The sequence below is a fragment of the Sus scrofa genome, chromosome 16 (genome assembly GCF_000003025.6).
Source record: "Sus scrofa isolate TJ Tabasco breed Duroc chromosome 16, Sscrofa11.1, whole genome shotgun sequence".
In the NCBI taxonomy this organism is placed as follows: domain Eukaryota; kingdom Metazoa; phylum Chordata; class Mammalia; order Artiodactyla; family Suidae; genus Sus; species Sus scrofa.
In genome coordinates this window covers 62,922,957-62,950,823 of record NC_010458.4, presented here as the reverse complement: position 1 = coordinate 62,950,823, position 27,867 = coordinate 62,922,957, and the positions used below count along the sequence as shown (strand labels likewise).

General features: G+C 39.0%; 1 long non-coding RNA gene and 1 pseudogene across 6 annotated transcripts in view; one reads left to right on the top strand and one right to left on the bottom strand.

Annotated features, from left to right (window-relative positions):
• The window catches only part of LOC106506539, a 162,165-nt gene that overhangs the window by 81,691 nt on the left and 52,607 nt on the right, over positions 1-27,867 (top strand). For all 6 annotated transcript variants that reach the window (XR_002339703.1, XR_002339705.1, XR_002339706.1 and 3 more), the window contains one exon: positions 11,417-11,518. This is a non-coding gene — a long non-coding RNA (uncharacterized LOC106506539). The remainder of the gene's footprint in view (positions 1-11,416; positions 11,519-27,867) is intronic.
• Positions 18,169-22,080, bottom strand: LOC110257288 (annotated as a pseudogene).

Below are 27,867 nucleotides of genomic sequence, written 5' to 3'. Positions count from 1 at the left end.
AGCCATAGCAACGCGGGATCCGAGCCACGTCTGCAACCTACACCACAGCTTACGGCAACGCCGGATCGTCAACCCACTGAGCAAGGGCAGGGACCGAACCTGCAACCTCATGGTTCCTAGTCGGATTCGTTAACCACTGCGCCATGACGGGAACTCCCAGAAAATCTCTTCTCCTGGACCAGTCAGCTTTCCAAAAAAGAGTTCTTCAATCTCCTGCTTGGGAGGGGTCTTGGTGCCTGAATGCTAAGAGCTGAGGGTCTAATATTTTGTTTAGGGATGACCTCACCCCCAGCTTATGTTCTGCTCATGTTACCTTTTGCAGAGTCTTCATTTCAACCTCCCACTGGGCTTGGGGAATGGAAGTTCCATGTCTGCACTAGGTGGAGGAGGGAAGCTGGTTCAGGCTTTCAATCATCTTATTTTCAGCTCAACTCCTTGAGCCCCTGTCCTCAGAGTTAACTGGTGCTTCTGATCCTGAGGAGTGTTGGTAGGCACGGCGTAGATTCATGTTGTTTTCTCACTCTGCAAGTCCTTTGCAGAAAGAAGAATGTTGAAATGTAATCCGGTTACCCTTTCTTCATCTCTCTTCCATTTTCCAATTTCTGTTGACCCCTCTTTGGCCTTATTTCTTTCCTTTCTCTTTGTTCTTGAGGATTTATACCTTTCTACTCTTTTAACTCATTTTGTAGTGAGATTTTAAGATAAAGTGGAGATAAATGTGTATGGTAAACCATCACATTTAACTGGAAGTTGAGCTGATGTTCTCTTTTTATGTCTCAAAAGTTAACTTGATCTTTTGTCATTGGTTGTAAGGATTGCCAGGATTTTATTAACCGGAGTCATTTGTTTTCATCTTGGAAGAGCCATGGAGATGTCTTTACATTTCAGAATTTGTCTTTAGAAGATTTTAAGCCAAGGTGCTGATACTTGCCCTACTTTCAAAGCTTGTGTGGGTGAGCAATGCATCCATTCAAAAGATAAAAGGTAGAAAGTCTTGTTAGTCTGGACCTCTCAGCCTGGACCAGGGGGCCTTCCATCTGCCCAGGAAATCTGCCTTGGAATGATGCTGAGCCATATGAATTGTTAAAGAAAACCTACTCAAATCAGTTTTAGCTCCCCTGTGCTCTGTGTTTCTTTCTTTCTTTCCTTTTTTTTTTTTTTTAAATTTCATTTATATCATTTACTGGAAGTCTACACTTTCTCTTCTGTTATGCAATCTAATTCTCTCATAATATGTTTATATATGTGAATTTTTTTTTTCTCTAAACCCACAGCTGTGGAGGTTCCTGGGTCAGGGATTGAACCTGAGCCACAGTAGTGACCTGAGCCTCTGCAGTGACAACACTGGATCCTTAACCCACTGCACCACCAGGGAACTCCATGTGTTTCTGTATCTATGGTCATTAGTATTATCTCTGGGTGTTTTCTCTACTTTGCTGGGATTCCACATAAATCTGCTTCTCATTTGTCTCCTTACGTCTCTTTTACCTCTCAAAACACACAGCTGCTCTGTCCTAGCATGGTGGGTTCCTTGTACCATTTCAGTTTTTACTACCTCATAGGTTCCAGAGATATGAAGGATTTTAGAGATCATCTAGTGGCTTCAAACATGTAGTCTACAGATTAAAAAGAAGCATTTTCTTTAAAAATATTATTTTTTATTTTAAAAAAGTCTAATAAAATTCATTGAGTTAAACAGATGTCTTATTGAAATAGAGAATTTTCTTTAAACACAGTCTTGGGGGAAAGCCTGGTACCTGAAGCAGAGAGGACCAGAGCTGCTCTGGGTAATGCAGGGAAGGGAACCTGCTATCTCCATCCTGGTCACATCTCCCAGGGAGATGGATTAACCACCACTGATCCCATTTAACTCTGATCTTGAACAGGAGAGGAAGTAATTTGCACAAGGTCATGTACTGGATTAGTTCAGGATTTGAATCAAGGCCTCCTTATATTTTACCACGTCCTCTAGATCCACAAATAACGAAGCCTGAGGGGGATTGTGGAAACTTTCAAGTGAGTGATCAAACAGTGTCTGCCTCCTGTTAGCCCAAGTGCAGCTTTTTCAAAGTCTCACAATCCTCCACTCCATCCATAGTCTTGTATGAAAAAAAAATCGTAAATAATTATTCTGGCTGAAACAGCCTCCTTCCTGCCTCAGAAGTAGTACCCTGCTGGCTTGTTAATTTTAGTTTGGGAGTCAGAGACCTAGTGACAACTGCTATCGCACAGGGCTCCTTTGCTGTTCAATAAATGCTAATAAAGCTGCAATCCTAACAATCACTGCTGCCCTAACCAAAATGCAAGGGCAAAGATTACTTTGGTCTGAATTGGATTTGAAAAGGCTGAAAGAACAGGCTTTGAGTGCGCAGCGGAAATGCCAGTTGAATATTAATTATAGCGGCAGTGCCAGCCTGTGCGCAGAAGGTGCGATGGTTCCGCAAGAGCTGGAGAGGGATGACACATGCTGATGAGAAAGGCTCCTGCCTGTTTCATCCAAGAGGGGGATTCATGCCGAGGCTGGAGAGCCTCGGGTGGTTTTCTGAAGCGCTCCTGGTGTTCAGAGAGGTCTTTCTCTTCTCATTTGCTCGTTTTATTTATTTCTCAGAATCACCTGGATGACTCGGCCAAGAGCTATCTTAGGGGCAGGTTTTAATTAGTGGCTTGGGGATTCAGGAAGTGGCAGCAAGGTAGATGGGGTTCCTTAACCTCTTTGCCCCACTGATTATTTCCCACATTCCAGGAATGGAAGGTTCGGATCCACAGCGAACCAGGCATGTAACCACAATCGTTCCCTTTGTGCAGTAGGCCGTCTACCCACCAACACACAGCATCAGTGGCATGAAGGTGTGGAGTGGGCAGGGATGGAGGTTTGTTTATGAACACACTGAGCCATAGGCAAGAGATAATTTCCCTATATCTCATCCTCTGGCAAACTTTTAAATTATGTATATTGAACAATTTCCTACAGATCTAACTGCCCCATATATTGTGTGACTAATTGTTTCTTTTCACTTCAAATGGGAGCCTCCTGGAGCGCTGTATGTTTTGGTGCAATTATATCGCCAGGACCAGGGCCGAGGCCATTTTAGCCACCTGAGGGGTGTGCTAATTGTTCTGGAGTGTGCTGCCTGGTGTGTACCTCTTTGCTGTAGTGGTTTTAATGGAACTTCTAATTAAAAATAAGTGAGACGGGGCTGGGTGCATTTCTCCCACATCAGGGGTTCAGGCAGGGCCCCTTGAGCCTAACAACATGACCATGTCTATGGTGGGAGCCGGCTGGGGTAGAAATTGATGTGTCTCTGGAATGGTTTGTCTATAGGCTCAGCTCAGGCTGTTGGAGCTGTAATTAGAGTTGGGCCAATGTCATCACTGCAGCTGGGTGCCAGACCTTCTCCTAGGCTCTATGTCGGTCTGTGGTGGGGGTGCCTGTGAAGGAGCTGGGAGGCGAGGGGGCTGGAAAGTTGAAGTAGCTGGAGGTACAGCCTGAGAGAGGCCCTGAGGGAGTTTGTGGGACAGGATAGTTGTGGAAAATCACATACTCTTCCTCCCTAAGACCGGGCTGCCCTGCTTGTTAATTGCAGTGGTCTGGGAATCTGATCTGGGTTTGGAATACTGACTTTGCTATATATATATATATATATATATATATATATATATGTATATGTATTTATTTATTTATTTTTGCTATTTCTTGGGCCGCTCCCGCGGCATATGGAGGTTCCCAGGCTAGGGGTTGAATCGGAGCTGCAGCCATTGGCCTACGCTAGAGCCACAGCAACGCTGGATCTGAGCCGTGCCTGTGACCTACACCACAGCTCACGGCAACGCCGGATCGTTAACCCACTGAGCAAGGGCAGGGACCGAACCCGCAACCTCATGGTTCCTAGTCGGATTCGTTAACCACTGTGCCATGACGGGAACTCCGCTTCTTATATTTTAAAAATTTAGATATTATTTTATATTGGTGTATAGTTGATTTACTAATGTTGTGTTAGTTTCAGGTGTATAGCAAAGTGATTTAGTTATACATATTTATGTTTCCATTCTTTTTCAGATTTTTTTCCCATATAGGTTATCATGGAATACTCTGTTCTCTGTTCCCTGTTCCACACAGTAGGTCCTTGGTGACGATCTACTTTTTTTTTTTTTTTTTTTTTTTTGTATTTTTGCCTTTTTCTAGAGCCGTACCTGCAGCATATGGAGGTTCACAGGCTAGGGGTCCAATCAGAGCAGTAGCCACCAGCCTACGCCAGAGCCACAGCAACTCAGGATCCGAGCCATGGCTGTGACCTACACCACAGCTCACAGCAATGCTGGATCCTTAACCCACTGAACAAGGGCAGGGATCGAATCCGCAACCTCACGGCTCCTAGTCGGATTTGTTAACCACTGGGCCACAACAGGAACTCCAGTGATTATCTCTTTTATACATAGTAAGTAATGTGTATGTGTAAATCTGAAACTCCTAATTTATCCCTCCCCACTCCTTTGGTAACCATAAATTTATTTTTGAAGTGTGTGAGTCTGTTTCTGTTTTGTAAATAAGTTCATTTGTATCATTTTAAAAGTTAGATTCCACATATAAGTGATATGGTATTTATCTTTGACTTAGTATGATAATCTCTAGTTCCATCCATGTTGTTGCTATTCTATTTTTTATATACACACATATGTGTGTGTGTGTGTATGTGTGTAATACCTGATTTATCCATTCCTCTGGCGATGGACATTTAAGGTTGCTTCCATGTTTTGGCTGTTGTAAGTAGTGCTGCAATGAACATTGGATGCAGGTATCTTTTTGAATTATGGTTTTCTCCAGATATATGCCCAGGAGTGGGATTGCCCAGGAATGGGATCATGTGCTTGTTCTATTTTTATTTTCTTGAGGAACCTCCATACTTTTTACCACAAGGATTTGTACTAATTTACATTCTCACCAACAGTGTAGGAGTGTTCCGTTTTCTCCACACCCTCACTGGCGTTTACTGTTTGTAGACTTTTTGATGATGGCCATTCTGACCCGTGTCAAGTGATACTTCATTGTAGTTTTGATTTCTTTAATAGTTAGTGATGTTGTGCTTCTTTTCATGTACTTTTTGGCCATTTCTATAGATTTTTGCTTCTAATCAACAGTGTATCTTTGGGTAAGCTACCTAACTTTTCGAAGGCTCAGTTTTCCTACCTGTAAAATGGGGATAAAAATACCAATTAAATTTGATGGTATTTCGGCATCATAGACATTGAACTCAGGAATGTCTGCATTCCACATGAATGATCACTTCTCCTCTCTATGGGCCTCCATTTCTCCATTTTCCTTCTCCCTTCTCCCCAGATGAGGACCTCATGGAACATTAGCATAATGTGACCAAAAAATTTTATTTATAACTGAGCCTAGTGAACTAAATTAGGAGAAAGTAAAGGGAGCAGAAGAGAGGTTGGCTTTCTCCATGAGACAGGTTTCAGTGTGTTCGCTGACCTCACGGGAGGAGGAAATGCAGGATGGAGACAGGAGAGCCCAGAACACGCCTGGAACACTTAAGACATAGACCCTCAAGGAAAACTGATTTTCCTGGCACTTTGACCATTGGATCATCCTCTGTTCTTTGCCTATAGGGAAGCCATGAAGGGGAGGCTGAGGCAGAAATCTCATGGTAGGGCAGAAGCAGAAGGAATGCCTCCCTCACCTCTGCCTCCTACATCTGTAGTCAGGATTAGATGAGAACATTCTTATGCGCCACCCTCCTACTATCTATCACTGGCAATGCTTGATTTTAGCCCTAGGATGACCTAAAGCTGACTCTGTGCTCTGTGACTTCAGGCTCTGACATTCTAACAGGAGTGGTTAAATAAAAAAGACATTGAGGAGTTCCTGTCGTGGCGCAGTGGTTAACGAATCCAACTAGGAACCATGAGGTTGCGGGTTCGGTCCCTGCCCTTGCTCAGTGGGTTAATGATCCGGCGTTGCCGTGAGCTGTGGTGTAGGTTGCAGACGCGGCTCGGATCCCACGTTGCTGTGGCTCTGGTGTAGGCCAGCGGCTACAGCTCCAATTCAACCCCTAGCCTGGGAACCTCCATATGCCGCAGGAGCGGCCCAAGAAATAGCAAAAAGCCAAAAAAAAAAAAAAAAAAAAAAAGACATTGAATGCCTAGAATGAGTCTGTATTGAGTTCCATAAGTGGTGGGCAAAGAGCTTTGAGAGTTCAGTGAGTAGGGAAAGCTTTGTGGGAGAATTGGTCTTTAGGAGTTCCCTTGTAGTTCAATGGGTTAAGGATCTAGAATTGTGACTGCTGTGGCTCTAGTTACTTCTGTGGCATAGGTTTGATCCCTGGCCTGGAAATATCTGCATGCCACAGGCATAGCCATAAAATAAATTTTTTTTTCTAAAAAGGGAAAGACAGACTAATTAAAAGAATTTAGAGGTCCGAATTTAAAATTTGGGCTTTGAGAAAGCATTCTAGGTAGAGGAAATGGCCTGGCCAAAGGCACAGCGATTGGAAAGTATATAATGTGTTTAGGATGGCAAGAAGCCTAATTCCTTCAATTAGAGGCTCCGAGATTGGCAAGGTAGGTTAGGGTCAGGGGATAGGGGCCCAGGGAACACCTGGGTCAGGAATTGGGGCATAAACAGAACATGCAGCTCTTGCTCTCTCCTTGGGGAGTTATCTTAATATCCTTTGGATCCCTTCCCTGCCACCTGCTTGCTCTCCCTGACCCCATCTTCCAACTGTATTGGTGGTTTGCTAATGCTTAGCCAGTCAGCACGTTTTCACTTGACTTACTAGTGACTTTAATTATCATTTTGAAGAGCTGATTAGTCTGGTTTCAAACACATCTATTCAAAAAAAGTTTTCTTATTGATAGCTCAAGTGAAAGCGTCAAGGGCAATTAGGAGACAACTGAGTATGTGTTCTCACAGATGAGAATGATAATTCAGAAAAATGTGGAGGCCTTAGAAGTCTCCAGGCCAACCTCTTCAATTTACATATGGAGAAGAATGAGAAGGGAATAAAGTCTCACAATAAGCAATTTTAAGATTTAATAGTCAGATCTCCTGACTCTAAATTCAGTCTGGGTTCTTTTTTACTGCATTGTGGAAGGAGTGTAGCCTAGTCCTTAACATTTTGGGCCATGAAGTTGGACAGCTTTGGGTTGAATATTGGCTCTTGGCCACATAATGGCCTGTTGAATTTGGGAAAATTATTAAGCCTCCGCTTAGCCATTTATAAAATGGGACAAGGAAGCCAAATGGAAAAATATATTATTATTTGCAGGGAACAAAAACAGGGAGTATAATACTATTATATATAAAATAGATAGGTAACAAGGACCCACTATACAGCACAGGGTAATCTACTCAATACTGTGTAATAACCTATATGGGAACAGAATCTCAAAAAAAAAAAAAAGAATGTATATATGTACATAACTGATTTACTCTGCTGTACACCTGAAACTAACCCAACTTTTTAAGTCAACCACACTCTTGTAAAACTTATTTAAAAAAATAAATTCATGCAGACTTGAGAAAAAAGGGTTTATTTCTGGTTTGTCCTGTTGTACAAGAGCTACCTGATGTGTAGGCAGTCATGTACAAAGAGTGAAGCAAGGGTCTTCTAAAGAAAAGGTCTTCTGGCCAGAGCTGTGTATCTCCCCACTCTGGCCTGCCACCTACCTGAAGAAAGCCCATGTAGACTGCTTCTTTGGGATGAAGGACTCTGAACTGCTGTTAAAGGGGATGAATTTCCAAGATGGGATCTCATGTTAGATCATTTGATTCATTAAGACTCTGGTCTGAATGACATCTGATTTATCCTGAGCCAGCTGACTGATGGTGAGGCTGGGAGGGTGATATGAGGTCCTGCTTGGGAGGGCACCAGTGCTCCCAGGTGGTAAAAACACCTGTTGAGGGTACCTCACAGGTTCCATTTTCAACATGGAGTTGTTCTTCTAAATCACTCTCCTTCTGGTTACCTGGGGCAAGTGAGGGTAGCAGAAGTGACTCTTAACCTCCAGCAAATTCACGTCTTCTCTTTGCACCTTGTAGCTAGCTTCTTTCTGTTTCTTTGATCCTTAAAAAGAGGACTTGGCTAGAAGCCTAGCAAATGTTTAGCTGCCCAGGTTTCCTATTCTCCCTTCTTGAAGGAGAATGCACACTGTCTAACACACCAGTCCTATAAATGGGGAAAGCAAACATGTGCTTTTGTTTTTCGTATCCATTAACAGGTACAGATGCTATATATATAAATAAATATAAATAAATACATATGTAATAATAAAATATATAAAATATATAATAAAATATAATAAATAAATATATATATAAATATATATTTATATATATAATTTTTTTTTTGCTTTTTAGGACTGCATACACAGCATATGGAAGTTCTCAAGCTAGGGGTCAAAGTGCAGCTGCAGCTGCCAGCCTATGCCACAGCTCATGGCAACTCTGGATCGCGAACCCACTGAGCAGGGCCAGGGATCAAACCCATGTCCTCATGGATGCTAGTTGGGTTAATTTCTGCTCAGCCACATCTTTATTTTTATTTTTTAGGTGGGTTGTCTTAAAGGCCATATTGGAGGCTCAGGAGCATGGTTGGTGGGTCTTCAGAATTCTTTCCTGTCTCTGCAGACAGGAGAACTCTGAGAGGTGACTACTTACTGGTACAGTTCCAGCCTGCCCTTCTGCAAAGACAGTGATGGGAAGAATTCTAGAAGGATTCCATAGTCAAACAGATTTCTGCTGACTCACCTGCTGTATGGCCTTATATTTAAAAAATTTTGCCCTTTTAGGTTAATCTTCTCATTTTTAAATGTCCAAGCAGCCCTGGAAAGGAATGTCAGTTAATCTCTAGCTGATGAGGTGGTTGAAGATCTTCCTTTGGGAGTGTCAGGAGAGAGCAGTTCCAATTTCTGCTCTAACTCTAAACTACTGGGTGTCCCTGGGCACAGCCACTTATCTCTGAGTTTATCATCTGCATCTGGAGGAATATCTTTCACTGTATTTTGTGGGAATGTAGGTGAGCTGGGGAAGGCAGGGCTTGTGACACTGAACAAAAACCACTTTCCCTCAAAGTTTAGTCAAGTGTCTGTTAGCTGAAGTCCCTTTGCTGAACTGGGGTCTGAGGACAGGCTCTGAGGTCACTGTGCCTCCCAGGTGGTTTGGGTCTGTGAAGTGCCTGAGTTTACCTTTCCTCAGGCCTGACTTGTGAGAGAGATGGTGGCTGTATAAGAATATTGTTTTTTATTTTATTTATTTTTTGTCTTTTTAGGGCTGTACCTGTGGCTTGTGGAGGTTCCCAGGCTAGGGGTCGAATTGGAGCTGCAGCTGCTGGCCTACACCATAGCCACGGCAATGCCAGATCTGAGGCACATCCACAACCTACACCACAGCTCACGGCAATGCTGGATTCCCAACCCACTGAGTGAGGCCAGGGATCAAACCTGCGTCCTCATGGATACTAGTCAGATTCATTTCTGCTGAGCCACAATGGGAACTCCTAAAACTGAATTTTAAAAACTGAGGTGTAGTTGATTTAGAATATTACATTAATTTCAGATATACAACATAGTGATTCACATTTTTATAGATTATGCTCCATCTAATGTTGTTATAAAACATTGGCTATATTCCCTTGCTGTACAATCTATCCTTGTACTTTATTAATTTTACACAGTAGTTTGTATGTCTTAATCTCCTACCCCATCTCACCCCTCCTCCTTCCCTCACCTCACTGGTAACTACTAATTTTTTCTTTGTTATCTATGAGTCTCTTTCTCTTTGATTGTATTGATTCAGTTGTTTTATTGGTGGTTGTTTAAATGTGGGCAGAAGTGGGGCTCAGGAGCAGTGAAGTGCATGGAAGAGACGCTGGAGACTTGTCCTGGGTTTTATTTCTATAGTAAGCATCTGTGTTTATGGAGGGGTGTGGAGGTATCCATGGAGGTTGTAGAAGATTAAAGTTCCTTCTCCACTGCCTCTTTGCACCTGGAGTGAGCAGACTGTCTGAGGGAGGGGCATCCTGGGCCTCCTCAGCTGGAAACGGTGACGGCTCTGCCCCCAACTCAGGTGTTTGCAAAAGGCAACCTGGGGCCTCTCGAGGCTTAGGGGGGTCCATATCTTCCCAGAGAGTGTTGCTGCCCTCCTGCCCTCTATATGTCCTGTGAGCCAGCCCTATCTATGATATTCTTCAACAGCAACCCCATGTTCTTGTGGAACATGTGTGTGGGTGTGGGTGTGGTGTGTGGGTGTGGGTGTGCTTGTACACGTATAGGAATCAAATGATTGCACAAACAGTAAATTGATTTGGAAGGGTCCTTCCTACACTGTAATAAAAAATAGCTTTTGGAATCAAAGAATGTTAGATCCGGTCCAGTTCCCCCCTGAGCATTTGGGGAAGCTGAGTGAACCTCAGTTTGAGGTTGATGCCTACGGAAAGGATTTGTCCAGAGTCACCACAGAAACCGTGGGCAGAGCCAGAGTTAAAATCCAGCCTCTCCCTTGTGCCCTGTTTCCTCTTTTCTGCTGCAGCTGCAGGAAGCAAGCTCAGGTGCAGCAGCTTCTGCACTGATGCTAGATGCTAGGTGGCGCCAGCACGTCTTTGAATAATAAGGCCACCCTCTGGGCCTGACCCTCATTGCTGGCAGCCTGAGGTTGGTTCTGGGCTCTCCTTTGTGAAGGCCTTCACAAGGCCTGCCTGCTTGGGGGCGCTGCCCCCGCTCACAATTCCACCTTCTTCATCCATGGAAGCAGGCCTGGATCCCAGATGCCTTGGGGACCTATACCCTGGTTGCCCGGAAGAATTTACTCCTGTGTGATTGTTTCTTCTGGGGGTTCTCTGTGCAGAATGGCAAGTTCTGGCTTGGTGATGGGCTCAGGGGCAGTGCAGGCACGAATTCCCCTGAGGTGCTGGCATCTTTCTTACTGAAGCTCTTGTCTGGGTGAGCAACCCAGCTGAACACCGTGTGGTCTTTCCTCAGGTCACATTGCCTGTCTGTGACAGAAGAGGATGGGTCCAGGCTTGTTAAGCACTGCACTGCTTTGTCTCTCAAGAGAATGTCCAGAAGAAAAGGCCCTCTGTCATCTGGTCCCTGCCTTTCCCTCCAGCCCCATGGCACCCCTGTGGAGCTCTGTGCACGAGCTCTGGTTTCAGACTCCTGGGACTGGAATGAGTGACTGTGCCACATTTATAGAATGTTTCTTTGCCTTAGTTTCTCCCTCTGTAAATGGGTTGAGGTAGGTTGCATATGATCTCAAATGTCTTGGCAGCGCCTCCCATTAAAGGTGGAGTATATTTTCCTACCCCCTTGAAACTGGGCTGGCTTTGTGACTTGCTTCCATAGGATATGGTGGCAATGACGTCTGAGTTCTGAGTCTAGGTGCCAAGAGGCTTTGCAACTTCTGTTTTCTCAGGACATTGCTGCTAGGTGACAAAGCTGGCTGATGTTGCTAAGGAGGAGAGGCCCCATGGAGGGAGATCCCAGCCACCCAGCCCAAAACGCACACGTACAGACTGTGAGTACATGAATAATTTGGGGGATGGTCTGTTATGTTGCTGAAGCTGACTGAAACAGGGGAGAATAATAGTACAGTAGTCTCCCCTCCTCCCTGATTTTGCTTTCCGCAGTTTCAGTTGGTCAACCTTGGTCCAGAAATACTGAATGGAAAATTCTAGAAATAAGTTTTATTTATTTTATTAATTTTTTTTACTTTATATTGGAGTATAGTTGATTTACAATGTTGTGTTATTTCAGTTGTATAGCATAGTGATTGAATTTTACATATACATATATCCATTCTTTTTCAAATTCTTTTCCCATATATGTTATCATAGAATATTGAGGCGAGTTTCCCATTCTATGCAGTAGGTCCTTGTTTATCTATTTTTATATATAATAATGTGTATACGTGAATGCCAAACTCCTAAATTACCCCACCACCTTTCTCTTTTGGTAAGTTTGTCTTTGAAGTCTGTGCATCTGTTTCTGTTTTGTAAGTTCATTTGATTCCACATGTGGTGTTATCATAGGATATTTGTCTTTCTCTGTCTGACTTACTTCACTCAGTATGATAATCTCTAGGTTCATCCATGTTGCTGCAATGGCATTGTTTCATTGCACTGGGACGTGGATCCAGGTATTGCTGTGATTTGTGTCAAAGAGTGTTCTGCTTATATTTTCCTCTAAGAGTTTTATAGTATCCAGTCTTACATTTAGGTCTTTAGGTCTTTAATACATTTTGAGTTTATTTTTCTGGTGTTACAGAATGTTATAATTTCACGCTTTTACATGTTGCTGCCTAGTTTTCTAAGTACCACTTACTGAAGATACCATTTTTTTCTCCACTGTATATTCTTCTCTGTCATAGGTTAATTAACCATAGGTGTGTGGGTTTATTGCTGGGCTTTCTATCCCCTTCCATAAATCTGTAAGTCTGTCTTTGCTCCAGTACTGTACTGCTTTGATTACTGTAGTTTTATTATAGTATGAAATCTGGGAGTCTGATTCCTCCAACTCTGTTTTTCTTTCTCCTAGTTGTATTGGCTGTTGGGTTTTGTGTGTGTGTGTGTGCGCGCATGTGTGTGTGCGTTTAATACAAATTTTATGTTTTTTTGGTTTTAGATCTGGAAAAATGCCATTGGTAATTTGATAGGGATTGCATTAAATCTGTAGATTGCCTTGGGCAGTATAGTCCTTTTGACAATGTTGATTCTTACAATCCAAGAACATGGTATTTCTTTCCATGTTTGTGTCATCTTTGATCTCTTTCATCAGTGTCTTACAGTCTTCAGAGTACAGGTCTTTTGCCTCCTTAGGTAGATTTATTCCTAGGTATTTTATTTATTTTTTGATGTGATGGTAAATAGGGTTGTTTGCTTATTTCTCTTATGATCTTTCATTGTTAGTGTGTATAAATGAAACAGATTTCTGTTTATTAACTTTCTATCCTGAAATTTTACTGAATTCGTTGATGAGCTCCAGTAGTTTTCTGGTACTGTCTCTAGGACCATCTATTATAGTGTCATGTCATCTGCAAACAGTGATAATTTTACTTCTTTTCTAATTTGGATTCCTTTTATTTCTTTTTCTTCTCTGATTGCCATGCCTAGGACTTCCAAAACTATGTTGAATAATAGCGGTAAAAGTGGAATTTTTATTTTGTTCCTGATCTTAGCAGAAAAGCTTTCAGCCTTTCACCATTGAGAATGATGCTAGCTGTGGATTTGTCATATATGGTCTTTATTATGTTGGGGTAGGTTCCCTTTATGCCCATTTTCTCTAAAGTTTTTATCATAAATGGATGTTGAATTTTGTTAAAAGCTTTTTATACATCTATTGAGATGATCAAATATATTTTATTCTTCAGTTTGTTAATATGGTATATATTACTTACTTGTGGATCTTGAAAAATCCTTCCATCCCTGGGATAAATCCCATTTGATCACGGTGTATGATCTTTTTAATGTATTGTTGGATTCAATTTTCTATTATTGTGTTGAGGACTTTTGTATCTGTATTCATCAGTGATACTGGCCTGTAATTTCTTTTTTTCTTCCTTTCCTTCCTCCCTCCCTCCCTCCTTCTCTTTTTCTTTCTCTTTCTTTCTTTCTTTCTTTCTTTCTTTCTTTCTTTCTTTCTTTCTTTCTTTCTTTCTTTCTTTCCTTCCTTCCTTCCTTCCTTCCTTCCTTCCTTCCTTCCTTCCTTCCTTCCTTCCTTCCTTTCTTTCTTTCTTTCTTTCTTTCTTTCTTTCTTTCTTTCTTTCTTTCTTTCTTTCTTTCTTTCTTTCTTTCTCTCTCTCTCTCTCTATCTCTCTCTCTCTCCTTCCTTCCTTCCATCTCTCTCTCTCTCTCTCTCTCTCATGTCTTTGTTTTTGGTATTAGGATGGTGGTGGCCTCATAGAATGAGCTTGGAAGTGTTCATTCCTCTGTAATTTTTTGGGATGAATTTAAGGATAGTTATTAACTCTTTCCTAAATGATTGATAGAATTTGCTTGTGAAGCCATCCGATCTTGACTTTAGTTTGCTGGAAGGTTTTTTTTTTTTTTTTTTTTTTTTTTTGGTCTTTGTCTTTTCTAGGGCTGCACCTGTGGCATATGCACCCCAGGCTAGGGGTCTAAATGTTGCGGCTGGCCTACACCAGAGCCACAGCACATGCAATCTGAGCTGCGTCTGTGAACTACACCACAGCTCACAGCAATGCTGGATCCTTATCCCACTGAGCAAGGTCAGGGATTAAACCTGCAATTTCATGGTTCTAGTTGATTTCGTTAACTACTGAGCCACGACGGGTACTCCTGCCGGGAGTTTTAAAATCACAGTTTTACTTTCAGTACTTTGATTGGTCTGTTCATATTTTCTATTTCTTCCTGGTTCAGTCTTGGGAGCGTGTACCTTTCTAAGGATTTCTCCATTTCTTCTAAAGTGTCCATTTTATTGGCATATAGTTTCTTGGAGTTGTCTTTTAGAATCCTTTGTGTTTCTGTGGTATCAGTTGAGACTTCTTTTTCATTTCTATTTTTATTGATTTAAGCCCTCTCCCTTTTTTTCTTGATGGGTCTGGCTAAAGGTTTATCAGTTTTGGGTATCTTTCAAAGAACTATATTTTAGTTTCATTGATTCTTTCTATTCATCTCAGTTTCATTTTTTTTCCGCTCTGATCATTATGATTTCTTTCCTTCTGTTAACTTTGGATTTTGTTTGTTCTTCTTTCTCCAATTGCTTTAGGTATAAGGTGAGGTTGTTTATTTGAGGTTTTTCTTATTTCCTGAGGTAAGATTTTTATTGGTATATACTTCCCTCTTAGAAATTTGCCATGTTGCATAGGTTTTGGACCTATGTGTTTTCATTTTCATTTGTTTCCAGGTATTTTTTTGATTTCCTCAGTAATCCATTGGTTGTTAGGTAGGATATTGTTTATTCTCCACACGCTTTTTTTTTTTTTTTTTGCGGTTTTCTTTTCTTGACATTGATTTCTAGTCTTAAAGCAATGTGGTTGGAAAAGATGGTTGATATGATTTCAATTTTCTTAAATTTACCAGTGCTTGATTTGTGGCCCAGTGTGTGGTCTATTCTGAAGAATGTTCCATGTGTACTTGAGAAGGATGTATATTCTGCAGCTTTCTGATGGAATGTTCTTGATTTTGTATCCATTCAGCCAGTCTACATCTTTTGTTTGAAGCAATAAATCCATTTACATTTAAGTTCAATTTCAATACATATATTCTTATTGACACTTTGTTAATTGTTTTGGATTTGTTTTTATAGGTCTTTTTTTCTTCCATTTTAAAAATTAAAGTATAGCTGATTTACAATGTTCTAATTTCTGGTGTAGAGCAAAATGACTCATATATATATATACACATATACACATTCTTTAATATACATTAAATGTGTATATATATAATGCATATATTAAATGTATATATTTATAATATAATTTATGTATATATTAATATATAATACACACACACACGTACGCTCTTTTAAAAATATTTTCTATCATGGTCTATTCCAAGAGATTGGATATAATTCCCTGTGCTAAACAGTAGGATCTTGTTGTTTATCCATTCTAAATGTATTAGTTTGAATCTACTAAGCCCAAATTTGCAGACCATCTCACCACCCTTCCTTTTCCCCTTGGCAACCACAAGTCTGTCCTCTGTGTTTGTGTATCTGTTTCTGTTTTATAGATAGGCTCATTTGTGCCATATTTTAGAATCCACATACAAGTGATATGATCTGGTATTTGTGCTTCTCTTTCTGACTTACTTAGCTTGTATGATAATCTCTAGTTGCATCCATGTTGCTGCAAAGGGCATTATTTTGTTCTTTTTTATGGCTGAATAGTAGTCCATTGTGTATATATACCACATCTTCTTAATCCATTCATCTGTTGATGGACATTTAGGTTGTTTCCATGACTTGGCTATTGTGAAGAGTGATGTGTGAATAGTGCATGTATCTTTTTTTTTTGTCTTTTTTCTATTTTCTTTGGGCCACTCCTGCGGCATATGGAGGTTCCCAGGCTAGGGGTCCAATCGGAGCTGTAGCCACTGGCCTATGCCAGAGCCACAGCAACGCAGGATCCTAGCCGTGTCTGCAACCTACACCACAGCCCATGGCAACACCGGATCGTTAACCCACTGAGCAAGGGCAGGGACTGAACCCGCATCCTCATGGTTCCTAGTCGGATTCGTTAACCACTGTGCCACTATGGGAACTCCTAATAGTGTATGAATCTTTTTGAATGAAAGTTTTGTTCAGATATATGCCCAGGAGAGAGATTGCTGGATCATATAGTGATTATACCAATTTACATTCCCACCAAAATTGTAGGAGGGTTTCCTTTTTTCCATACCCTCTCCAGCACTTGTTATTTGATGGCCATTCTGACCAGTGTGATGTGGTACCTCATTGTAGTTTTGATTTGCTCAACATCGCTAATTATTAGAGAAGTGGATCTTTTCATGTGCCCACTGGCTATCCGTATTCTTTTTTGTAGAAATATCTATTTAGGGCTTCTGCCCTTTTTTTTTTTTGATTGGGTTGTTTGTTTTTTGTTGTTGAGTTGTATGGTTGTTAGTATATTTTGGAGATTAAATGTTTGCTGGTTGCATTGTTTGCAACTATTTTCTCCCATTCTGTAGGTTGTCTTTTCATTTTATTTATGGTTGCCTTTGCTGTTCTTATAAGTTTGATTAGGTCCCATTTACTTATTTTTGTTTTTATTTCTCTTGGGAGACTGACCTAAGAAAACATTTGTACAGTTTATGTCAGGGAATGCTTTTCCTATGTTTTCTTCTAGGAGTTTTATGGTGTCATGTCTTATGTTTAAGTCTTTAAGCCATTTTGAGTTTATTTTTGTGCATGATATGGGAGTGTTCCATTTCATTGATTAACATGCAGCTGTTCAATTTTCTCAGCACCACTTGCTGAAAAGATTGTCTTTTCCATTTTATGTTCTTGCCTCCTTGTCAAAGATTAATTGACCTTAGGTTTATTTCTAGGCTCTCTATTCTGTTCCATTGATCCTTATGTCTGTTTTTGTACCAATACCATACTGTCTTGATTACTATAGATTTGTAGAATTGTCTGAAGTCTGGAAGAATTACCCCCCCTCAGGATTGCTTTGGCAATTCTGGGTCTTTTATGGTTCCATATAAATTTTTTTCTGTCTTTTTAGGGCTGCACTTGTGGTGTATGAAAGTTCCCAGGCCAGGGGTAGATTCAGAGCTATAGCTGCCAGCCTATGCCATAGTTACAGCAAGACAGGATCTGAGTCATGTCTGTGGCCTACACCACAGCTTATGGCAATGCCAGATACTTAACCTATTGAGTGAGGCTAGGGATGGAACCTGCATTCTCATGGATCCTAGTCAGGTTAATTACTGCTGAGCCACATGAGAGTTCTATATAAATTTTTGGATCATTTGTTCTAGTTCTGTAAAAATGTCATGGGTAATTTGATAGGGATCCCATGAAATCTGTAGATTGCTTTGTGTTGTATGGCCATTTTAGCAGTATTAATTCTTCCAATCCAAGATCATGGGATATCTTTCCACTTTGAATCCCATTTAATTTCCTTTATTAATGTTTTTTATAGTTCTCTGCATGTAAGTCTTTCATGTCCTTGGTCAGGTTTATGCCTAGGTATTTTATTTTTTCAGTGCAATTTTAAAAGGTATTTTTTTTAACACTTCTTTTCTGATATTTCATTGTTAGTATACAAAAATCCAACCAATTTCTGAATGTTAACCTTGGATCCTGCTACTTTGCTGTATTTGTTTATTAATTTGAGTAGTTTTTGTGTGGAGTTCATAGAGGTTCCTATATATAGTATCATGTCTTCTGCATACGGTGATAGTTTTACCTCTTCCCTTCCAATTTGGATAACTTTTGTAACTTTTTTTGTCTGATTACTTTGGCCAAGACTTCCAGTGCTATGTTGAATAAAAATGGTGAGAATGGGCATCCTTGTTTTCCAGATATTAGCAGGAAGGCTTTCAGCTTTTCTTCATTGAATATTATATTGGCTGTGGGTTTGCATGAAATATCTTTTTCCATTCTCTCACTTTCAATCTATGTGCGTCCTTTGGCCTAAGGTGGGTCTCTTATAGGCAGCATATTGTAGGCTATTATTTTTTATCCAGTCTGCCACTCTGTCTTTTGATTGGCACATTCAGCCCATTGACATTTAAGGTAATTATTGATAAATATGTATTTATTGCCATTTTAAATCTTCCAGTTGGTTCTATGGTTCTCCTTTGTTCCTCTCTTTTACTTACTGTAGTTTGATGATTACCTTTTATTTTATGCTTGTATCCTGTTCTTTTTGGTTTTTATGAATCTATTGTTTGTTTTTGGTTTGTGGTACCCTAGTCTTTGAGTATGTTAACCCCTTACTTATATCTGCTTGCTTTAGGGTGATAGTCATATAGGCTCAAACATATCCTAAAATAGAGTCTAGATTTTCTTACTCTTATTCCACACATTTTATGATTTTGATGTCCTTTTTTACATCTTTATGTTTGTCCTTTTGTTGTTCCTTGTGTTTATCATCACCTTCACAAATAGATTTTTTTTTGATCCGTATACCAGCTTATTTAAGTGATTACTTTCCACTTGTGATTTCCTCCGTCTTATATCTTATTGCTTCTTTCCTATTTAGAGGAGACTTTTCAATATTATTTTTAAAGTATAGTTTTAGTATTGCTTTATTGTTTTAGTTTTTACTTGTCTGAAAAGTTCCTTATTTCTCCTTCTATTTTAAATAATAATTTTTCTTCTTTTTTTTAAGTTTTCTAGTGTTTAATTATATTCGCATAGGCAATTACTTTGTAAAACAAGTGGGACAGAGTACATCTCAAACCTCTTATACAAATGACGAAAGCCTACCCAGTCACAAATCTGTAAGGCAGAGCTAAACCTAAAAAAAAATCCAAGATTTTTTGGATTCTAGACCATTTTATTTCATTATCTAGCATTCAAAGAGATGTGATATACAAAAAAATTGACACAAAGGCCTTTTTTTACTTATTTACAAACTACTGTGTCAATTATCAATGAAATGAATTTGCATGCCTCGCTTATTATTCCAAATAGAAAAGAATCCCATCCCTTGAACATAGGGGTGAAACAACTGTTAGGAATACATAGAAATAATACAATGAACATAACCAACACTGTTGGAGGGGGCAAATGAAAAAAAAAAAAACCCAAGAGAAGGAATATTTTCTATAACAGCTAGCTATGCATAGATGTCAGTAGTTGAAGACAAACAGGTTGCTTATTTCATTTATCAATTAGGACAGTTTATGCATGGAACTCCTAAAAGCTGGAAAGACCTTCTAATTGAACACTGTTAAGATGAACTCCTGAGCTACCACTGTGCTGTTTGAGTCACAGCCTCCCCACTTCAAAATATCTCAGAATTTTACAAACAGGAATAAGGTCAAAATGCAGTATAGTGAGACTAAAATTTGAAAAGCCAGGCTGGAGAGTGAGTCACTACAGCTATGAGATCTTGGATTACATTTAGCCTCTCTTTCATTCAGGAAAGCTACAAACAAAATGCCTTTTGTAATTAAATTATTTTTATAAATTATTAAATCTTCCCTCTAATTGAACTCTAGCTTTCATTATATTAATCACATTGTTATTATAAATTTGTTTTAAAAAAGAACAGAAACAAATAGGAAACAAGTGGAAAACCATAAACATTAATCTAGTACCTCCATCTTATTTGCTGTGTGATCTTGGGCAAGTTCAAAAAACTAAAAAATTAAACAGAAATTAAAAAGACCTCCATTTCATATCTCCTTTAGGTGTATTCTGGTATATTTTCAAAATCTTTATAAATTACAAGCTTAAACACTTCCATATTTTTAGATGAATAACTTTACATGGAAAAATTTAAAAGTGGCAGAAATAAGACAAAAATGAAATATGCAAGTGATGAAGTTGATGTATAGGTAAACTTCATATCCTAATAAGGAACTATGGAATCCAAAATATTTTGTGATACTATAAAATTTATTTATTCACTATACACAGACATGTCCCCTATAAAATGTACATGTAAATCACTAAAAAAGTATAATTTGGTGAACATTTTCTCAATTACAGAATATACTAAATAAGTGGGATAACAGCTCTCTGTCTGCCCCAACATGGTTTAATTATAGCACCCAGAGTTTCCTTTTTATCTGATGCAAAGTTAAATACTTATTTGGAGGATTATTTCCTAATATGTGTTTGAGGAGGCAGAGTTAACAACTTAATATAACTCTAGTATATTACAGTCACGGCACAATAAATCAGTTTATTACAGATGAAGAAATTATTTTTTCATTATTTGTACTAATGAGATGCAAATACTATATACTTTTTTAATGGAAAATAACCACAAAATTACTTATCTTTGATAGTATATTGGGTTTTATAATTACACAGGATATAAATGGTATAAAATATTGTTATGAATAATACACCTCAAACAAAACAATGAGGCCATACTGTAATGATTCACTATATTGTGCTCAGTAGACATTTATTGAATAAGCGAATTTCATCTATTTTTCTCCCCAATTACCCAGCACAGTTTTCGCCTACAGCAAGGGCTCAGTAAATGTTTGCTCAATATACTTGACTAGGAAAGAGGTGAGAGGAGATGGACCCTTTTAGCTGGATGTCAAGTATTATAACTGGAATTTACTTGGGAGAGTGTTTAAGGAAGATTTAAACCGCATGTGGCATACAGGTAAGTAAACTCAGATGCCAACAAAGCAAACCATTAAGTGGAAAACATGGCACTGGAATAAACAAAGGCAAGATTTGCCAACAGCAAAAATACAACTGACTTAAAAGATAACCAAGACAGTTTATATTGGACCATACCTTTTCTCACCCAATTCAGTTTGAGACAGACCAATGAGGCACAGTAAGAGACTGTGGCTGTCTTCCTTGACATTCAGACATCCTAGTTTCCAATAATTTAACATGGACCTGTTTCCCATGAACCGATATAAACTATTCAGATTTAGGGATTAACTTCCACAGGTACAAAGTTGAATTTCCTTTCATTTGTCCTAAAATGCTCACTTTCAAACTTGAAGGGTCTTCAGTTATTCCATGTGGTTTCAATAACATTCTTTTATCTTTTCAGACCAGAGTCAAAATATTCATACAGTATTCATACTGCAGCACCTTCCACCCACACTCTGGTCACTTGAACTGCCCTTCTTTTGTTCTTTTTCCACTTTCTCAGATCTTTGTTGGTGTGTAGTAAGCAGAAGTATACTGGGTATTCCAGCTGTAGTATGGTCTATCATTGTCAGTATGGCTTCTGCTACGCCTGGTCTTACAGTTGGTCTACTGTTTCTAGGACTATAAGATCTTTTATAGTTGTAACCAAAGGACCAACTTCTTGATCTCCTTCTTTTGTAACTTTGGCTTCTAGAATGCCTTTATCTGTCATAATCATCATAGCATGGTTACACCTTTCTCCCTTCCTTTGCTTTCATCTGATTTGGAGTCTTCTGATCCCCCTGTGCAAACTGTATTTCAATTTGTGTCCACAAATCCATTTTCTGCCCAAATTATGTAAAGCATCTTCAGCATCATGAACATCCTCAAATTGAACATATGCAAATCCTCTTGGACAACGAGTATAGAAATCAAGTGGAACATACACATCAACTCTAGGACCATGATGACCAAATTCATGTCACAAATCTTCAGACGTGGTATTGTTGGTCATGTTTGTTAAGAACGGAGACATGTTGGAGGGGGGCACAGATACTGTCTCAGCAGGGACACTAATGGGTTCAGCTCTGGTGGTGGATTCTCCTTAAATAATAATTTTTCTGGGTAGAGTATTCTAGGGTGCAAGTTTTTCATTTTAGAACTTTGAATATATCTTGCCATTCCTTTCTGGCCTGCAGCTTTTCAGTAGAAAAATCAGCCGATAGCCTTAAGGGGGTTCCCTTGTAATTAACTCTTTTTCTCTTGCTGCCTTCAGAATCCTCTCCTTTTCTTGAAATTTTGCCATTTTTATTATAATATATCTTTGTATAGGTCTCTTTGGGTTTATCTTTTTTTGGGACCCTCTGTGCTTCCTATATATGAATATCTGTTTCCTTCTTAAGATGTGGGAAAATTTCAGTCATAATTTCTTCAAATACACTTTTAATCCCCTTTTCTCTTTCTTCTCCTTCTGGGATCCCTATTATACATAGATTGGTATGCTTTATATTATCGCATAGATCTCTCATACTGCTTTCATTTTATTTTTTCATTTGGCTTTTTGTCTGCTGTCCTGATTGGGTGATTTCCATTATTCTATCTTCCAAGTCACTTATTCGTTCCTCTGCATTATTCATGTCTGCTGTTCATTGGCTTTAGCTCAGCTTTTGTCTCAGGAAGTTAATTTTCTATTTTTTTTCCGGCTTCTCTTTATAGTTTCTAGTTTTTTTTTTTTACAGTAATCTGCATTACTGTTGATAGCTGTTAACTCCTTCAATATTTTCGTTACCTCCTTTTTGACCTTGGTGTCTTTTAGACTGAAGAGGTCTGTTTCATTTTCTGATCCTACAGGGGCATTCTCTTGTTCTTTTGACTGGGAATTGTTCCTGTCATTCTTCATTTTGCTTTATTTTTCTCACTCTGTGAGTTTAGGGGAAACAATTAACTACTGTAGTCATGGAGGGCTATTTATATGTGGAAGTGTCCCTGGGTTTACTGTTTTTTGATGTGAGGGCTACTTTTTGTTTGGATGCTTGCTGTCTCTTTTTTTCATCTGTGTAGGCCATTATCCCCTTGATAGAGGGCGTGGAGTTGCATGGCTTGTGCATGCTCCAGGAAGATGGGGGCAATGGACCGTGCATGTATGTATCATCTGGTCACTGGGCCCTTTTGGCACTGGTGATGGCGCATATGGAAGTGGGGGTAGTGGGCTGCTCCTGGTTGCAGGGCCCTTGTCAGTGGCAATGACCCCCAGGGAGCTAGAGAGAGTGCCTAGTCATGGGGCCTTCAGTAGTGGCAATAATTGGGTGTGTACATTCCTAGTAAGGTAGGGTTGAAGGGAAGTACCTGGTTGCAGGACCCTCAGCAGTCCTGGTGTTCCAGAGATGCCACAGATGCTCTTGCACCACAGTGGGAACTCCATCTCCCTCTATCTTGATTCCTGCTTTTCTTCCCTTCTTTTGTTCTCTTCTCTTTTCATTTGATGACTGTCTTTAGTGTTGTGTTTGGGTTGCTTTTTCTTGTGTGTGTGTGTGTATCTATTTGTAGATTTTTGGTTTGTAGTCATCCTGAGTTTTCTATACATATACAAGATAGTTTTAAGTGGCTGCTCTTAATTTCAAAAGCATTTCCAATATCCTGACTTTGCATTCTTCTCTTCTCACAACTGGTGGTTTTGAGGGTTCTCCTTGGGAGGCAGTATGCAGCTGTGGCTCACTGTGCAGACAAAAGTTTCTGCTTTTGCCTTGGGTCCCAGTGTGCACAAGACCTTGTGTGTACCCTCCCAGTTCTGTGGAGCTCCTTTTTCTGATGCCAGACCCCGGGTTGGGGAGCCTGACATGTGGCTCAGAACTTTCACTCCTGTGGGAGAAACTCTGTGATAAAATTATTTTTAAGTTTGGGGGTTGCCCACCTGGTAGGTATAGGATTTGGCTATATCCCTAAAGTGCCCCTTCTATGGTCTTGTGGTTTATTCTTTGTCTTTGAATGTAGAATTTCTTTTTGGGTAGGTTCCAATCTTTTTTGCCAATGGTTGTTCTGAAGTTAACTGTGATTTTGGTATTTTCATGCTATCTTGTCTCCAACCTCAATGATATATAAGTTTAAAATTGCATACTGTTTTGATTAGCTTGAGGAAATCTTGTGCCTTCTCTGGGGACATGAACCATCCTTTTGTCCAGTGTATCCATGCTGTATACTCTGCCCCCATTCTTCACTTAGTAGTGCTCTAGTCTTGTTTATCAGATCAACTGTCCCAGTATGACAGTGCCTGTATCCAGGTCACCCTTATTTTTCTTACTAATGGCCGCCAAATCCAAATGTAGTGATCCTAGCAATTTATATATCCTCTTACTCTGCTCAATTTATCAGTTTTATCATAGGTATTCATGTATAGGACAAAACAGTGTATATAGGGCTTGGTACTCTCTGTGGTTTCAGGCATCCACTGGAGGTCTTGGGACATTATCTCTTAGAATAAGGGGGTGTTGCTGTACTGATATTGAAGGGTTGCTGTGAGGTTTACATGATAATGTGAATTTATGTCAGTGCCTAGCACAAAATAAGCAAATAGAGTTGTTATTACTAATATCATCATTGGGCACTTCCTGTTGCTTGTTGGGTTCTAGTCACACTACCTCCCCTTTTAAAAAATTTTTATTATGATTGATTTTCAGTGTTCTGTCAATTTCTGATGTACAGCAAAGTGACACAGTCATATATATATATATATATATGTGTGTGTGTGTATATATATACATATATATATATATATACACATTCTTTTTCTCATATTATTCTCCATCATTTTCCATCACAAGTGATTAGATATATAGTTTCCTGTGCTATACAGCAGGATCTCATTGCTTATCCACTCCAAATACAAGGGTTTTCATCTACTAAGCCCAGACTCCCAATTCATCCCACTCCCTTCCCCTCCCTTCTGGCAAACATGAGCCTGTCCTACATGTCCATGATGTTTTCTGTTTTGTAGATAGATCATTTGTGCCATATTTTAGACTCCATATATAAGCGATATCATATGGTGTCTGTCTTTCTCTTTCTGACTTACTTCACTCAGTATGAGAGTCTCTAGTTCCATCCATGTTGCTCAAAATGGCATCATTTTGTCCTTTTTTATTGCTGAGTAGTATTCCATTGTATATATGACCACATCTTCCTGATCCATTCATCTGTTGATGGACATTTAGGTTGTTTCCATGTCTTGGCTATTGTGAATTGCACTGCAATGAACATATGGGTGCATGTGTCTTTCTCAATGAAATTTTTTTCTGAATATATGCCCAGGAGTGGGATTGCTGGGTCATATGGTAGTCATATTTAGTTTTTTGAGGTACTTCCATACTGTCTTCCACAGTGTTTGTCCCAATTTACATTCCCACCAACAGTATAGGAGGGTTCTCTTTTCTACGCACCCTCTCCAGCATTTGTTGACGTGTTAATAATGGCCACTCTAAATGGTGTGAGGTGGTACCTCATTGTAGTTTTGATTTGCATTTCTCTAATAATTATTGATGTTGAGCAGTTTTTCATGTGCCTGCTGGACATTCGTATGTCTTCTTTGGTGAAATGTTTATTTAGGTATTTTGCCCATTTTTCAATTGGATTGTTTGTTTTTTGGCTCTGGAATTGTATGAGTTCTTTGTTTATTTTGGAGATTAAACCTTTGTCAGTTGAGTCAATTGCAAAAATATTCTCCCATTTTATGGGTTGTTGTTTCATTTTTTTAACAGTTTACTTTGCTGTGCAGAAGCTTTTGAGATTTCTTAGGTCCCATTGGCTTATTTGTGTCTTTATTGTCTTTATTAGAGGTGGATCAAACAAGATCCTGCTGTGATTTATGTCGAAGAGCATTCTGCCTATGTTTTACTCTAGGAGTTGGTATAGTGTATGGCCTTGCATTTAGGTCTTTAATCCATTTTGAGTTTATTTTTGTGTATGGTGTTAGACAATGTTGTAATTTCATTCTCTTACATGCAGTTGTCCAGTTTTCCCAGCACCATTTATTGAAGAGACTATCTTTCCTCCACTGTATGTTCTTGCCTCCTTTGTCATAGATTAATTGACCATAAGTATTTGGGTTTATTTCTGGGCTTTCTATCCTGTTCCATTGATCTATATTTCTGTTTTTGTGCCAGTACCATACTGTTTTGATGACTATAGCTTTGTGGTAGAGTCTAAAATCTGGGATCCTGATCCCCCCAGTTCTGTTTTTCTTTAAAATATTGCTTTGGCTATTTGAAGTCTTTTGTGTTTCCATACACATTTTAAAAGAGTGTTCTAGTTCTATAAAGAGTGTCATTGGTAATTTGTTAGAGATTGCATTGAATCTGTAGATGGCCTTAGGTAGTGTTGCCATTTTGACTATATTGATTGTTCCAATCCAAGAGCATGGTATATTTTTTCATCTGTTTGTGTCATCTTTGATATCTTTCATCAGTGTCTTATAGTTTTCAAAGTACAGGTCTTTTGTCTCTTTAGGTAGGTTTATTCCTAGGTATTTTATTCTTTTTGATGCAATGGTAAGTGGGATTGTTTCCCTAATTTCTCTTTCTGATCTTTCATTGTTAGTATATAGAAATGCCATTGATTTCTGTGTATTAATTTTGTATTCTACGACTTTACCAATGATGAGCTCTAATAGTTTTCTGGTAGCATCTTTAGGATTTTCTAGGTATAGAATAATGTCATCTGCAAACAGTGATAGTTTTACTGCTTCCTTTCCAATTTGGATTCCTTTTATTTCCTTTTCTTCTCCAAATGCCATTTCTAGGACTTCCAAGACTATATTGAATATCATTAGTGAAAGAGGACATCATTGTTTTGTTCCTGATCTTAGTGTAAATGCCTTCAATTTTTCATCATTGAGAATGATGTTAGCTGTGGGTTTGTCATATATGACTTTTATTATAGTGAGATAGTTCCCCTCTGTGCCCACTCTTTGGACAGTTTTTATCAGGAATGGGTGTTGAATTTTGTGAAAAGCTTTTTCTATTGAGATGATAGTATATTTTTTATTTTTAAGTTTGTCAATGTGGTGTATCACATTGATAGACTTGCAGGTATTGAAGAATCCTGCATCCCTGGGATAAATCTTATTTGGTCATGGTGTATGATCTTTTTAATGTATACTTATATGTGGTTTGCTAATATTTTGTTGAGAATTTTTGCATCTATGTTCATCAGTGATTTTGGCACATAATTTTCTTTTTTGGGGGTATCTTTGGTTTTGGTATTGGGGAAATGGTGGCTTCATAGAATGAACTTGGGAGTGCTCCTTCTTCTGCAACTTTCTGGAAAAGTTTCAGAAGAGGAGGTATTAACTCTTCTCTGAATGTTTGGTAGAACTCAGTTCTGAAGCCATCAGGTCTGGAATTTTGGTTTTTTTGGAAGTTTTAAAATAACATTTTCAATTTCAGTACTTTTGATCGATCTAGTCATATTTTCTATTTCTTTCAGTTCAGTCTTGGTAGGTTGTACCTTTGTAAGAATCTGTCCATTTCTTCTAGGTTGTCCATTTTATTGGCATACAGTTGGCATAGTCTCTCATGATCCTTTGTATTTCTGCATGTCAGTTGTAACTTCTCCCTTTTCATTTCTAATTTTATTGATTTGAACCACCTCCCTTTTTTTCTTGATGAGTCTGGCTGATGGTTTATCAGTTTGGTTGATCTTTTCAAAGAACCAAGTTTTGGTTTCATTGATCTTCTCAATTGTTTTTTTTTGTCTCTATGTTACTAATTTCTGTTCTAATCTTTATGATTTCTTTCCTTCTACTAATTGTGGACTTTTTTCTTCCTCTCTACATGTTTAATGTGTAAGGTTAGGTTGTTTATTTGCATCTTTCTTCTTTCCTGAGATAAGATTGTATTGCTGTAAACTTCTCTCTCAGAATTGCTTTTGCTGTCTGTGCCCCATAGGTTTTGGATTGTTGTATCTTCATTGTCATTTGTCTCTACGTATCTTTTAATTTCCTCTTTGATTTCTTCAATGATCCACTAGTTGTTTAGAAGCCTGTTATTTAGCTTCTAAGAGTTTGTGTTTTTTGCTGTTTTTTTTTTCCTTATAGCTTATTTTTAGTCTCATAGCATTGTGATTGAAGAA